This window comes from Corvus cornix, chromosome 2, assembly GCF_000738735.6.
Source record: "Corvus cornix cornix isolate S_Up_H32 chromosome 2, ASM73873v5, whole genome shotgun sequence".
Lineage (NCBI taxonomy): Eukaryota > Metazoa > Chordata > Aves > Passeriformes > Corvidae > Corvus > Corvus cornix.
In genome coordinates this window covers 30,419,411-30,432,909 of record NC_046333.1, presented here as the reverse complement: position 1 = coordinate 30,432,909, position 13,499 = coordinate 30,419,411, and the positions used below count along the sequence as shown (strand labels likewise).

The following is a 13,499-nucleotide window of genomic DNA, read 5'->3' as shown; positions in this document are numbered from 1 at the left end:
TTCAAAAAAAAAAAAAAAAAAAGAGCACTTTTATGAGTATAAAGGTTACATTTATTGAGCATATTTTTGTATGCTATTATTCACCAAGACCTACCTTATTTAGTAGAAATGATCCATTTGATCTTCTTTATAAATTTTGCATTGAAGTCCAAGTTCATGCACATTATGATAACTAATATCTTCTTTCTACTCCTGGAAGAGAGGCCCCATAATTATATCATTAGCACAGTGAGCATAGTTCCATTTTTCTCCTAGAGCAATACTACATACATAAGAGCAAAGTCTGGCTTTACGTCCAGAATCTCAAGAGTGTCTCTGGACAAGAGCAACTTCTCACTACACAAATGTGAGAAAGGCAAAAATTATACAGAGATGGTGTGAGTTACACGAAGGTTAGGCCAAACGATTTCCTGCCAACAGGGTAGACAAAGAAACAGGAACGAACGGTAAGAATTTTCATCAATTCATCAGACTTCGTTGGCTTAACAGGATTTAGATGTTCTGTGCATATAAATTATACCCATTTATTCATGGTGTGTTACCGGTCAACAACTGCGTGAATATTCTCAGCAGAGCTGAGGCCTTCTGCATGTCTTGCTGTAATAAATGTGGAGCTTATGAAATGGTTGGATAAGAAATGAAACAAGCAATGAATTATTTCTCTCTTGAGGACCAAAAGAAACTCTTGTTTCGTTTTGCTCTTAACACACAGGGATGACCCACGTGAATCAAAACAAGGGAAAAAGTTTACACAAACTGAAGAACCAAGAAGTGCTGATGTTTTGCATAAATTTTAGCCTCCTTTTTGTGCTGTGCTCCTTGATAACAAATTGTGATCTGGGGACAGCTTCTGCAGTGGATCAGTGGTTTTGACTGTGAATTACTCTGGTGACCCAGAAGTCAGTAAAAAGCCTTTGTTGTCCATTAGGAATGTTTTACTGAGACATTCAGCATATTTCCAGCAATAAGTAAATAAGCCTATAATTCAACTCCCTTCACCTATAGATCATGAAGAGCCATTGACCACGATAAAAGACATCAGACTGGCATTTTAGGTTGTACCCAGATGCAACCAGAAGTGACAGACACCTGAACCAGATGCCACGTAGGCAGCACATAGTGGTATACCACAATTATTAATCAAGGAGGAGACAGAGAGCTAGAGACACGAATGAAAAGATCTAAGTGCACTTACACATCACCAGAGGAATAAAAGGGGAGTGTAGCAGACAGTTCTCCTAAATTGCCAGTATTTTCATCATTTTACTTGGAAGCAGTGGATTCTGTTGCCAGAGTTTTGATCCAACCTGTTTTCTTGTTTAAAAGAGTGGGAAAGATACTGAGTTTATTGTAGCATAGCACAGAAAGTTAATTTATGGCAAATGGCCTCAGCAAATGCCTGCAATCAATGGCTTGAGTATGGCTCAATGTATTTTCCCTCATCAAGGGTGAGTCTCAGAGCCCAGGTGAATATTTATGTTTGGCAAATACTTGATTTAGCAATGACGACATTAAAGCATGTCTTTTTTTATTATTCCCCTGCCTCTATGGTCTCTGCTTTCCCGTAATTCATTTTTAAAAAAACAACAAAAAAAACAATCGAAGTCACCAACACATTTCCACACAAAATTTTACAAGAGTCCAGACTCTGAATGAAGGTCATCTTTCACATTTGCAAGGTTCCAAAGTAAACGTGCTGTTGGGGTTTTAGTTTAGTCTTAGTTTTTTCCTCTTAAAGGAATTTTCTCCCATAAGCATGTTGCTAGGGGACAAATAGCTGTACTTAAGAAAGACAAAAAGGGAAGTGGGGCGGGCCTGGCTACTCCTTTGTCTACACCTGGGTGTGGGGTCAGTTCGCTCTGAGCGTCCGGAGAGAGAAGCTGCAGAGAAAGGAGCTGCTGCTTCTTTCTTTTTGGCCGTTCTTTCTTCCTGCTGGAAACAACGCCGGGACCCCAAAAGCCGCTTTCCCTGTCCTGCTGGAGGCCGAGCTGTGGCTGCCCTGCCCCGCTGCTGCTTCGAGCTTTCGCTACGCTGTAGCCCTGCTCGCCCTGCCTGCCTGGGCCTCCCTGGGTTTTTTCCCATCTGGATACATCTCGTCTGCCACCCGGGATTTGCATTCGTCCCTGCCGCTCCAGCCTGCCGTTCCAGCCTGCTGCTCCAGCCTGCCGTTCCAGCCTGCTGTTCCTGAGAGCCCGGGATCGGCTGCCCAGGGGTTTGTGAAGCCTTTGTCCTATCCCTTCCCGGGATCCCAGGGCACCGGTGCCGCGTGCTCCCCGAGCTCGCTCCGGAGCGCCCCCTGCAGCCGCGGGGGAACCATCGCACCTGCCCTGCTCACCGGGAGCCGCCAGCGCCCCTGCCGGCTGCGAGCGGAACTGCACCCGAGGGGAAAGGGCCCGACAGCCGAGAAGGCTGGGACTGGGTTTGTGATTGCTGTTACTGCCATTGTTGTTGTTGTTTTGTTTGACTGGTTATATATATATAGAGAGAGAGAGAGTAAAGAACTGTTATTCCTATTTCCCACATCTTTGCCTAAAGGCCCTTGATTTCAAAATATAATAACTTGGAGGGAAAAGGGGTTATATCTGCCACTTCAAGGGGGGCCTCTGCCTTCCTTAGCAGACACCTGTCTTTCAAAACCGAGACACATGCAATCTGTACAGTTCTTTTATACCAGAAAAACTTACACTCACTGAAGTCTAAGTCACATAGCATCTTTCTGTCGATATTGCATGTGCGTTTCGGGTATGTCACAGCCATCAAACTAGAAATGTATGGCTTGAACCTTGCTGCTCTTTGTGCCAGGAGGTTTTTAGCCTGTGTCCAGCTGAAACTCAGTCTTCTAGTCTCTAAAATCCTCAAAACTATAATCAATATCTTGAAATTTAGCTTGAAAGCCCTATTTTAATTGAATTCCTCAAAAGAATTCAAAGCTTTTAATTAAGAAAAAGCAAACAGCTTTTAAGAGTCTGGTAAGACTGGTAAGAACCATTTCCACAGACTTCATAATCTAATGGTAATTTAGAGAAAATGCTTTGAAACCATAGTTTGAAACTGCTGCTTGAAAGCCATGGTCACTCCTTCTGATTTTTACTATTTAGGAAATATAAGCAAAAACCAGTGCAAGCCAATGCAAGTGATGAGCCTACCAAATTTTTTAAGCATTTATATGATACATAGCTTTATATGATAAGGCCACCCACTCACCAGCTGCAGCTGAACAAGCCATGTGCTAGCAGAGACAAATAGATTTACAATAAGATACAAGTATGTAATCCAATAATAAATAACTACACCAAAATCGTAAACCAAAAAGTTTCCTAAGTTTTAAAACAAAGTTAGGATGGGGAATTATTTTACCCATCCTCTTCTTGGGATGCAGAGTCACATTGAGCCTTACTCTTGCAGAGAGATTGCCCTTTGAATAGAAAGCCATTTGTCAGCAGCCGAAGCTTCACTGCATTACTATCTAGGGTTTGGCACATCAGTTGGATACTGACAACTGAGGCATCAGAGGCACTGGGAAGCAGCAGGAATACTGATTATGGAACAACTGCATATGGAAAAAGGGTAAGAATTCTAGCCCATGGAGGATTTTTATGGAAGCTGTAGTCTGCTGGACCAACCTTTTATTGATGATGTAGCCACAGGGGCTCATTAGGCATCTGCAAACTACAAGGATTTTATATATAGCCCAAACAACAGGTAACTATAAATTGTAGCATTTGCCTTTGTATCTGGAAACTGGAATTAATTCTACCAATCCCTACCAATCCTCAGGCTGCAAACCTGTTCTTTGACTTCTGTGCCTTTGACCACAGCCATGAATAAGCCTTGCCTCTTTCTCTGGCAACTTTCCATTCAGCCTAAGTGCCATTCATTACATAAACCTAAAATTCAGCATCTCAACCAAGAAGAGCAGCTTTTAGATTTTAACCATGGTTTGCAATATTTAACAGAACCTACCTATTTTCTGGCACTAACTGGCTTCAATTGTCATTGCTAAGCTAAATCTCATTTATAAATCAGCTGAATAAGGGAATAATTAACAAAACAGTAATGAAAATATGATGTCATGTTACTGGTGAAGGAACACGGAGAATTTCACAGTGGGTCGTAATGGGAACATTATTCAGTATGGGAATTCTTCCCAGTTTAAGAGGCATGTCCCATTAAGAGATACATTATTTATTTCACATTTTGATTGTCTTCTAACCTATGACTTTTGTCTTGTCATATCAAGCACACTGATAACAGGGAGGAACCAGAAGTGTTAATTGAACATCCAGGTGATAAAGACTAATACATCCCTGGATTTCTACCTGGTGAGTACATTTTAATAGGTAAGGGGAAGTAAGCAAAAGCCAGGCAGGGTGACTCATCAGTTCTAGCAATGTAAGAAAATTAGATTTTAAGTGGAAAAAGATGTTTCCTAGGAAACAGCATGATCTGCTTGTGGAACATCAAACAAGAGCAATTTCCTAACAACAGCCATGGCTAAATTGATCTACTGCACCTCAAACAGCTTTATCAGTGAGAGAGAGATTGAGTCCCTTTTATATTTTCTTAGTTACCATCATCAATTTGTCTATTATTTGACTCCTTCAGCTGTTACCTTTCTGACCCTCCACAAGTACAAGTATGATATTTGCCATTATCTAATTGGAAAGCACATTTTGCTTTCCTTCATCTTTTCTGTCTCTCTTTTTTGCAGCAAGCTCTGGATTCCATTATTGCTGCTGCCACTGAGCCAGAAAGATGTGAGCACGTACCATGGTATGCAGCAGGCATCAGCTCAAGCAAGTGTTGTGTTTGAAACCCTCCACTTTGCAGCAATGAGAAGTGAGCTGCAACATAAGCAACCTCCTGGGCTCCCTGCTCTGAGACATTCAACCTACAGTACATTCAGCCCACCTATACAATTCACACTGGACCAAAATCAATGTCTTTCCCTTTATAGAACACTGTCAACATTTTCATTCCAATAAATTACAACCCTTACATTTCTGTGAAAGCATATGACACTTTGCATTATGCACAAAAGATACCAAGTATTTTAGATGCTTGGGAGGAGAACATTTGTTGTCCTTGATCATTTCCAATGCAGATTGTTCAATATGCATAAGTTATAGCTGATGCAATGCAGAGACTGTCTTCAGAGCATGACCATGGATTTCTGAGCATAAATCAGTGCATGTGCTGACTGTGTGCAGTCAGACAGGGAATTCTAGAACCAGGCAGCCCCTCAGCGCTCCTGCTACACACACGGCTCACGTGTGTCCTGTGACACTGAGCAGCAAATGCACATCTCTTCAGCAAAGACGCTCTCAGAGCATTTGGTTTTCTGGACATGCCTCTGTGCATTTAATATCCACATGCACACTGAATCCCAGGTATCACAAAGTAAGCAAATTCACTCTAGGTGCACACATAGAGATGCATCCTATCCTAATGCCAAGGCATTCAAATTCCTCCTAGACAAAATTTCTTGGCAGAACAGCAAGATATGTCTAAGGAAACCCAAATGCCTGGTAGCTCTAATCCTGGCCACTCTTGAGCTATCACAATGGACGAAGACAACTGCCAAAATTAAGAGCCAAAATTTAAGTAGGCTGCCAAATTCAGCATTACTGAAACACTTTCAAGCATACTGATTGCACAGAGAGTTGCAAATGGACAAAAATACATAAGACCAAATCCATTCATGCTTACAAATTTGTCTACTGTGCAACTTGCGAGGAAATAAAAAACAGTGACATTATAAGTCTCTTGCACATCAGTGTTGCTCTCAAAATGAGCTAACAAAGTATTCTACCTACGATAAGCCCATGTAACTGAGGTTTCATTATTACTACTGCTACTAATTTGGAGATTCTGATGCAGGCAGAAATTACGAAATGCCAAATTCAGAAAGTCCGTTCAAGCACTTGTACTGCCTAAAATAAAACAACATGTTCCAGAAAACTTGAGTTCTACTATGTCTGAATTCCATGACCAATGGAAGCTGTCCTTCAATGTGAATTTCTCTACTACCAGCTATGCATTAGCAAGTCACACATGGAACAGAAAACCATGTGAAAGCCAGATAAAGTGAGAGAAGAGACTTTGTGTTACGGATTTGTGGCTCCAGAGTACTGTAAAGAGATGGCATGGGGAGAGTAACTGATTCTTTGGATTTGCAGCAATTATTTTATTGTCACCAAAAAAATCTGGAAAGTCTCTCTCTTTTCCAGCCTACTAAACAGAACAAAATTCCCCAGACCTTGGTGAAGCCAATGGGAAACTCTTTAATATCAAGAGTTACACACTCCCTACCACCATCACCACTCCCAGAAAGCTCACATAAAATCTTCTCAACACAACTCTTATTCCTGCAGTGTCTTCCCCAACCTGCACCTTTGTAATGATAAAAAAAACCAACCCTTTTTCTCCTTCCTCTCACAGTTTACAGCTTCATTCTCAGTTTAAGACATATTTAGGATTAATGCTTTTATTTTAAAGGAGTAAGATTAAGTATTTTTAGCCCCTGTGAAACAAGATGATGTATGCTGCAATTGTCAAGTCCCTGTTAAATTGCATGTAGCACATTCTGTAGCTCATAAATATTTAAGATGACTAAATAATTATCCTAGACTCCTCAACTTGCCTTTCCTTATTAGTTCCATGGGGAACAAGGAAAGCATTTGTTCTTCTTCAGCCATACAGACAATTATTGTATTGCAAAATACCCTCTTTCCGTTGTTGGTGATGCTGCTACATAATTCTTTCCTATTGTGGTGTGAGGGAATTAGCCTCTTTCAGAGCACAGAAGAGCCCCCACTTCCTCACCAGATCAATTCAGAAAGCTTGGCAACTTTTCCAAAACACCTCCATCAAAGCACACCCCATCTCTCTTAATTCCACCCGTAGCCTCCAGTTTCCAGTAGCAGAGGGTAAGAGCACCCTGAATTATACAGGATTCAGAGTGTCAGGCACGGAAGCATGTCTTTGCTTGGAGCAGTTCAGTGGGGAAGTGACAGAGGCTGAACAGATGCAGGTGTATCTATTTAAACCAGTAGCTGCAAAGAGGAGGATGAGCCAGCAGCCCTCTCACCATGGAAGAGCACCGAACAGAATTTTTACTGTTGCTTTACAGCTTATTCTCCTCTCTGCCTGTTTTCAATGCAGCCATATGGTAGCAAGCAGATACTTGCAACCTAATAGCAGATGAAGAGCCTGCACACTCTCACAGGCAGCAGACCATGCCCCAGCAGTTGGAGTGGCAACACCCACCAGTATAGCCAAGGAAAAAGAGCTGTCTCCCAGATGGCTGGGATGCAGAGCTTTGTCTCAAAGCCTAAGCTTCTTGTTCCTGCAGCTGTCAGATCTGTCACCATGGTTCACTACCCGCTGCCACCGCACTCACCCCCTTCCACTTGGGTGCAGTGCAACAGAAGCAGAGCAGGAGCACAGCACCGACCTCCAGCGAGTGCCCCACCTTCAGAGTGCTCTTGTCATGCTGTGCTGGGATTAATTTGCCTTGGAATGCCACTGTAAAAGAAGGTGCATGGCATCAAGTCAAAATAGCCCAAGTAGTTGCTGTAATGTGCATCTGTGCTGAACAGAAATCTACAATTGTCTAGAAAAAGCGTGATGGCAGAGATCTGCCACTGCTGTGTTAAGAATTCAGCTTAGACACAATGCCTAGACACTGAGGAAGGTGAGATGTGTAAGAGCTGAAAACTTTTGAAGCACTTTTCTTGCCTTATTTGCATTTTTCAGATTCCCCTTCATTTTTAAATTTAAAAAAAATGAAAACAATAACATAGTTGGGACATATCTATGTGGGGGACCACTGAGAAGTTAAGCAGTCTAAAGGCGTGAAATTAGTGTGCAGAAACCAAAGCATGTTACATACCCACGGGAATGCTCTCATTCAGAAATAAATTGGCTTAAAGTTCACTGTGGCTTAATACTCCCTGGAAGATCATTATTTCCAGTGACTGGGAAAACCAACATGTAAATCAGCATATTTTAGGGTGCAGTTTGACAAGATGCAAAGCCTGTATAGTTTTACTGCTACCAAAATAGTTACAGGAGCAAGCAGCTCCCTCCATTCCTCCGCTGTCACACTTTACTTCCCTTCCTTTTGTTCTGGCTCCACACTTCTTTGACCCCTTGATGGGCCTGTTCAATTAGCTAATCCAGCAGAAAACTAACAAGCAAGAAAGATAAATAAATTAAAAAAGTGATAAGATGCAATAACTTGTAACTAATTTTGTAGTCAACATGGGGAGTTCTATACCAGGTCCTTATTACAAACTTTTGCTAGGATAGGTTTATGAGCTACAAGCCTGCAAGGAAAAAAAAACAAGGGAGGAAACAAAAAACTAAAACCAACCCCTACATTCCACAAGTAACACAACACCTGCAAAATGTTAGGATTTAGTTAAGTTACATCAGTCAGATATGGCATGCAGTTGTGCTAGAACAGTCTGCTTCCGTTTGTCTGGGTGGTAGCGCTGCAAGGAGAATTCTGCCAATGTGGTTGGAATGGTGGGAGCAGCTAGAGACAAGCCTTTGCCATCCTATCTCACTCTTAAATCCCCACAGAATAAGTAAGTCCAAAAAACCAAGCAACCAACCAACCAACCACTCCACAAAAACAAAGCAACAAAAAACAGACTGGGGAAAAAAAAATTCCTCACAGATAATTCAAGTTTGCATGCTAGGTTCAGTATAAAATGCATGACACATACTATTCGAAAAGTTCTGGAACTAAGAAAAAACAAGTTCAAAGTAGTGTCTAAAATTAATCCAATAAAAACCACTCCCTTTAAAGCTGTTGCTAAAAAATGGGAGGAAAGCAACAACAGTAACAAGGAAATAATTTGACAATGAATGAGGATTTACAGTGACACTATTCAGATATATTTTGATGAAAGGGAGTGTAATTACTGGTACAGATGCCATACAGGGGGCAAATATTTCACATTCTCCTCATCAATATTGCTGTCCTTGTGCTCAGATAAAACAAACCAGGCCAGATCAATTGGCAAAGTTTGAGACTGCAGTATGTAGTGCATAGAGCAAAGAATTGCAGGGAGGGAAGATTTTTGACAGTGCCTGCTTTGAAAATGTCAAACTTCTACATCCTGCCTTTTGTTCTGAATCTAGCATAGACTGAAGAAAATGAGCCGAGCTTAATCCAGATAAATGTGAGATTGTGGATTTGAATCAATCAAATCATCTGTACAAAAGCAGGAATAGTTTTCTATACAATAGTATTACTTCTGCTGAGGAAAGCTCTTGAGACCATAAACCATTGGAAGCTGAGAAATTACCTGGGGAGAAGAGGTGAGGGGGAACAATCATTACTACCTGTCTGGTTTTGCACGTGTGATTTTACTGAGGCACTGCTCCTGACCACTACTGGAGAGAGGATCATGGGCTAGAGGGACACATTGCCTGACCTTGGCACAGCTATTCTTAATTTCTCCATGTTGTAGCTGCCTCCATCATTGTGCTAGGGAAACAGAAGTGGTGGAAGTCTCTTTAGAACATGAGACAGAAGAGGCATTTCAATAAGCCAAGTCTTTGTTTTACACAGACGTGTCAATCATATAATCCCTTGAGGAACATCTAGGCTGACTTAGTGTCTTTGGATTGCCAGCGATGCTTTTTCAAAGCAAACAAACCATTGATGATGGAGATTTTGATCAAGTCGTTCTATTTGACTATAAAATGTACTTTCATGCAGAACACTGTCTTGAAAGATTGCACCAGGTGTCACAAATGACACAAACTGAAGATTTGCTGCTGCCAGCTTGGAATTGTTTATGCTGCAGAGCACTTACTGTTGATAATAAAGGGCCAAATTAAAACAGATTTTTGTCCGCAGTTCTGTGTCAAGGGAGACTGTTTCAGCTCAGACCCTGCAGAAGTCCAGTTCTATTAATTATTTTCATCAAGAAGTTAGGTCAGCACAAGCAAACATACAGATGACACTAAGCTGGAATGGTTTGCTGTTACAGTAAAAGAAAGAAAAAATAATCCAATGTCACCAATGAAAAAGATGTGTAAAGACAAATGCAAAGTACTGCATTTATTAAGGCTAAATCAAGTGCAAAACTGAGAAATTAGTGTAGGCAACTCTTCTGCAGAAAAGGATTTGAAGCTGTAGAGGAACACAGACCATTGACTCCTTTCTAGGATAATACATAAAGGCAGCTATCACTTTGAGATGCATTAACAGAAATATCCTATGCAAGAAAAGGATGACAATTATTTATTCTGTTCCATACTGTTGAGATTTCAGATGTAATGCTGCTTTCAGATTTGAGAAGGATGAAGCCAAACAAGAGAGCAGAGGGGAGCTACATGAAATAAAAGATCTGTGGGGGAGAAAAAGGAAACTAAAGAGGATCACAGGAGAAGAGATATGATAACAGAATGTAAAGGGTTGCTTTGAAGAGAAAGGTAACCAGTCATTCCCATGTCTAGTGAGGAGACAGGACAATAAAAGATTAGCTAAATTTGAAGCAGATAAGGTTTAGGTTAGCTACTGGAAAAAGCTTTTTAACTGCAAGGATTGCAAAGGATTAAAAAAGATACTCAGGGCTCTACAAATTTTTACCTACAGGGATTTTGGGAATAGATTTAACAAACCTTTGCCAAGGTGGTGTTAATTCTAAACACAACTGGTAATTCCAGAATTTAGAGAAGATTCCAGAAATGTCACATGGCTAGAAATTTTTAAATACCATGTTTTCCCTGCTGGGTTGATAGAAAAGTCTGTATTTAGACATTTGGGATTTTTAAGTAGAAAATGAACTAATAAAGCAAGCTTCAAATGTACATAGGAAAAATGTCACTCATTCACAAGAACAATTTCAAAAAAGATCCTGAAAAATAAACATAAATGTGAAGCACATTATTTATGACAATCTAATTCAGTCTCCTGTGGATGATATGAGTCATCTGAGTGGGCTTGGAGAGTAATTTTAGGTAAACTCACAGCAATATATTCTGCAAAATAATGTTCATCAATATAATATTTACAGCTAGGTGAAAAGAGATGATATCTTGCTCTTTCATTTCTGATACTGGATAGCTATATAAGCAGAATTACATTTTAAATACCAAGCATAAAAAGACATTTGGTATTAACATCTCATAGGAAAATCCAAGGCTTGCTAGTGAATGAAAAAGAGGCTACAGTGACAGTTTCCTTTCTTTAGTCAGTAGCCAGAGCAGCTCTGCTTAACCAAGTACCAAATTCCCTTTCCAAAATTCAAACTTAGCCAGACAATGCAAAGTGAGTGCTTCCACTCAAAATTGGTTATAAAATGAGATACCATTCTTAGATTCCCTACCCCCCCTTTCAGGGGAGTCTGCTTGCATGCAGGCTTGCATTTTTTAATCCCATAAGGTTAGAAAGAATCCCACAGTCAGCTCGGCCTCAACCATACTTCTCATTTTTCTAGGAGCCCTAGAACATAGTGGTAACATAAACTGAAAACTCTTTTTCTGGAGTTCAGAAGCCAAGCCAAGTTGTTATATAAGCCCATGTATTGCTATCCTATAATTCAAATCTTTGTTTCACAAAGAACTAATTTTCAGGAAAGAAGATAGACATAGGGAGGGGGAAATGCTCATTACCACATCCTCTAGATTAATTACCAGATAGCTGTCTATAGATAGATGTCTGAAGCAAGTGGAGAAATGTCAATCCATTCTCAAGAAGGCCAAAGTAGTGTTCTTTGGAAAACAAGAAAACATAAGGATCTCTTCAGCGCATGCATATACACGAGTAATCAGAAGTCACTTATGACACTCAGGTGAGCAAATTCATCTCCATCAGTAAAAAAAAAAGGTTCCCCAAAATAAAAATAATAATAATTAAAAAAAAAAAAAAAGCCATTTTTCTGTATTCCTGTCAGTTTCCTTAGTGACTGCATGCACAGTCTTGAGATTGTCCCAAGGCATTCCAAGTGAATCATTTATAATAAGAAGGGTTAGAAATGTGCATATTCAAAAATAATCACAAGCTGTGTATTTGTTTAGAACTATGTCCCCCTTGTGGATGAGTCAGGGGAATACAGACATGGATCAAAGGCAAAAAAAGGGGGTTTTTAAACATCATGTAAAGGCTGTGGCTCCTGCCACATAGAAGTCCCTCTGCAAATTCATAGCAACTTGTGTAGTGGGAAATTCAAGCTCAATTCTACTTTGAAAGAAGTGTCAAGTTCTCAAAATTGTGTTTTTCTCTAGTGTGGAAAGAAATTATTCTTCTTAAAATAAAAAAAGAATATATGATCAATGATAATAATAAAGACAAGGTAATCTCACACCAGGGATTCTGCCGGTCACATATAATACAACTTGAGATGGGGTCCCCAAGAGCCACAGGCAAACAGAATCACTTCCTTCTCTCAATACTGGGGTTTAATCACAGGGTTTAACCCCATGTTAACCTCTTCAATTTTATTACCAGTTTCAGAGATATGATCCCATCCTACAACTTCAGTTCCTCCTGAGTGACATCAGAGAGATCAAAGTGTAATGCTGAATTTCCCTGCAGTTTGTTACACATCAAATCTAAAAAAAGTAAAGCCCACATGACATACATGAGACATATTCATGTGACAAGGAAAAGGAAAAAAGCAAACTTACCCTTTAAACATCCAAGCCCTCTGCACATAGGTAACCTCCTCTTCAGAAAGAGAACATTAATGGAGACAAACCGCAACAGATTTGTCTAATGCCATCTCAATGCACCCTCAGGAAAATCCTCCCCCCACACTACTACCCCTCACTAAGTACAGACACATCACTTGGACCAAATTATGTTCCTGTTCACTGAAGAAAGAGAAATTTACCTCTTTGTAAAAACTACCTTGTAAACAACCTGATTTACCCAGCTGCATATTACACGAAGCAAGATAATAACACAGTGTTTACACATTACTGCCCTTGCTACAGCACTTTCAAACAGTAGATATCTAGAATCTAGAAATGCCTGGATTTAATAATTCTTGTATTTAATTTTTACAATTAGGTAGCACCATATAAGCAAGAGAACTCTTATCTTGATCAGAGTTTTTAAAGAAGTCATTTTTGTACTTTTCAAACAACTTCTCCCAAATAAATGTTAATGATTGGACCAGTTTCATGCTATGACATTCAATTTGAGAGAGCATGGTGGTATTTGTGCCTCCAAAAGCACTAAATTAGAAAAAAATCATGAATATTTGGTGCCTGGTTAAGTACTTACTGAATGAAGATGGATAATAATAATGGATTTTATAACTACAGTTATCAATTGCAAATAACATCACTGTATATTTAAAAAAAAGTGAGAGATTTTATGGGCTTTTTCCTCTGTTTTTTCTTTTATATATTCTACTTTACACTATATTTTGATTTAGCAGAAATATGTACAAACTACAGGACATCTAGAGCAGAAATTCTAGAGAGGGACAGATTGCTGTGAAGATGCTACCTGCACTTAGATCCCTCTG

General features: G+C 40.0%; 1 long non-coding RNA gene across 1 annotated transcript in view; it reads right to left on the bottom strand.

Annotated features, from left to right (window-relative positions):
* The window catches only part of LOC104688933, a 53,737-nt gene that overhangs the window by 20,189 nt on the left and 20,049 nt on the right, over nt 1-13,499 (bottom strand). The window contains exons 2-3 of the long non-coding RNA XR_005601493.1: nt 1,196-1,314; nt 95-192 (exon numbers count right to left, since the gene is read on the bottom strand). This is a non-coding gene — a long non-coding RNA (uncharacterized LOC104688933). The remainder of the gene's footprint in view (nt 1-94; nt 193-1,195; nt 1,315-13,499) is intronic.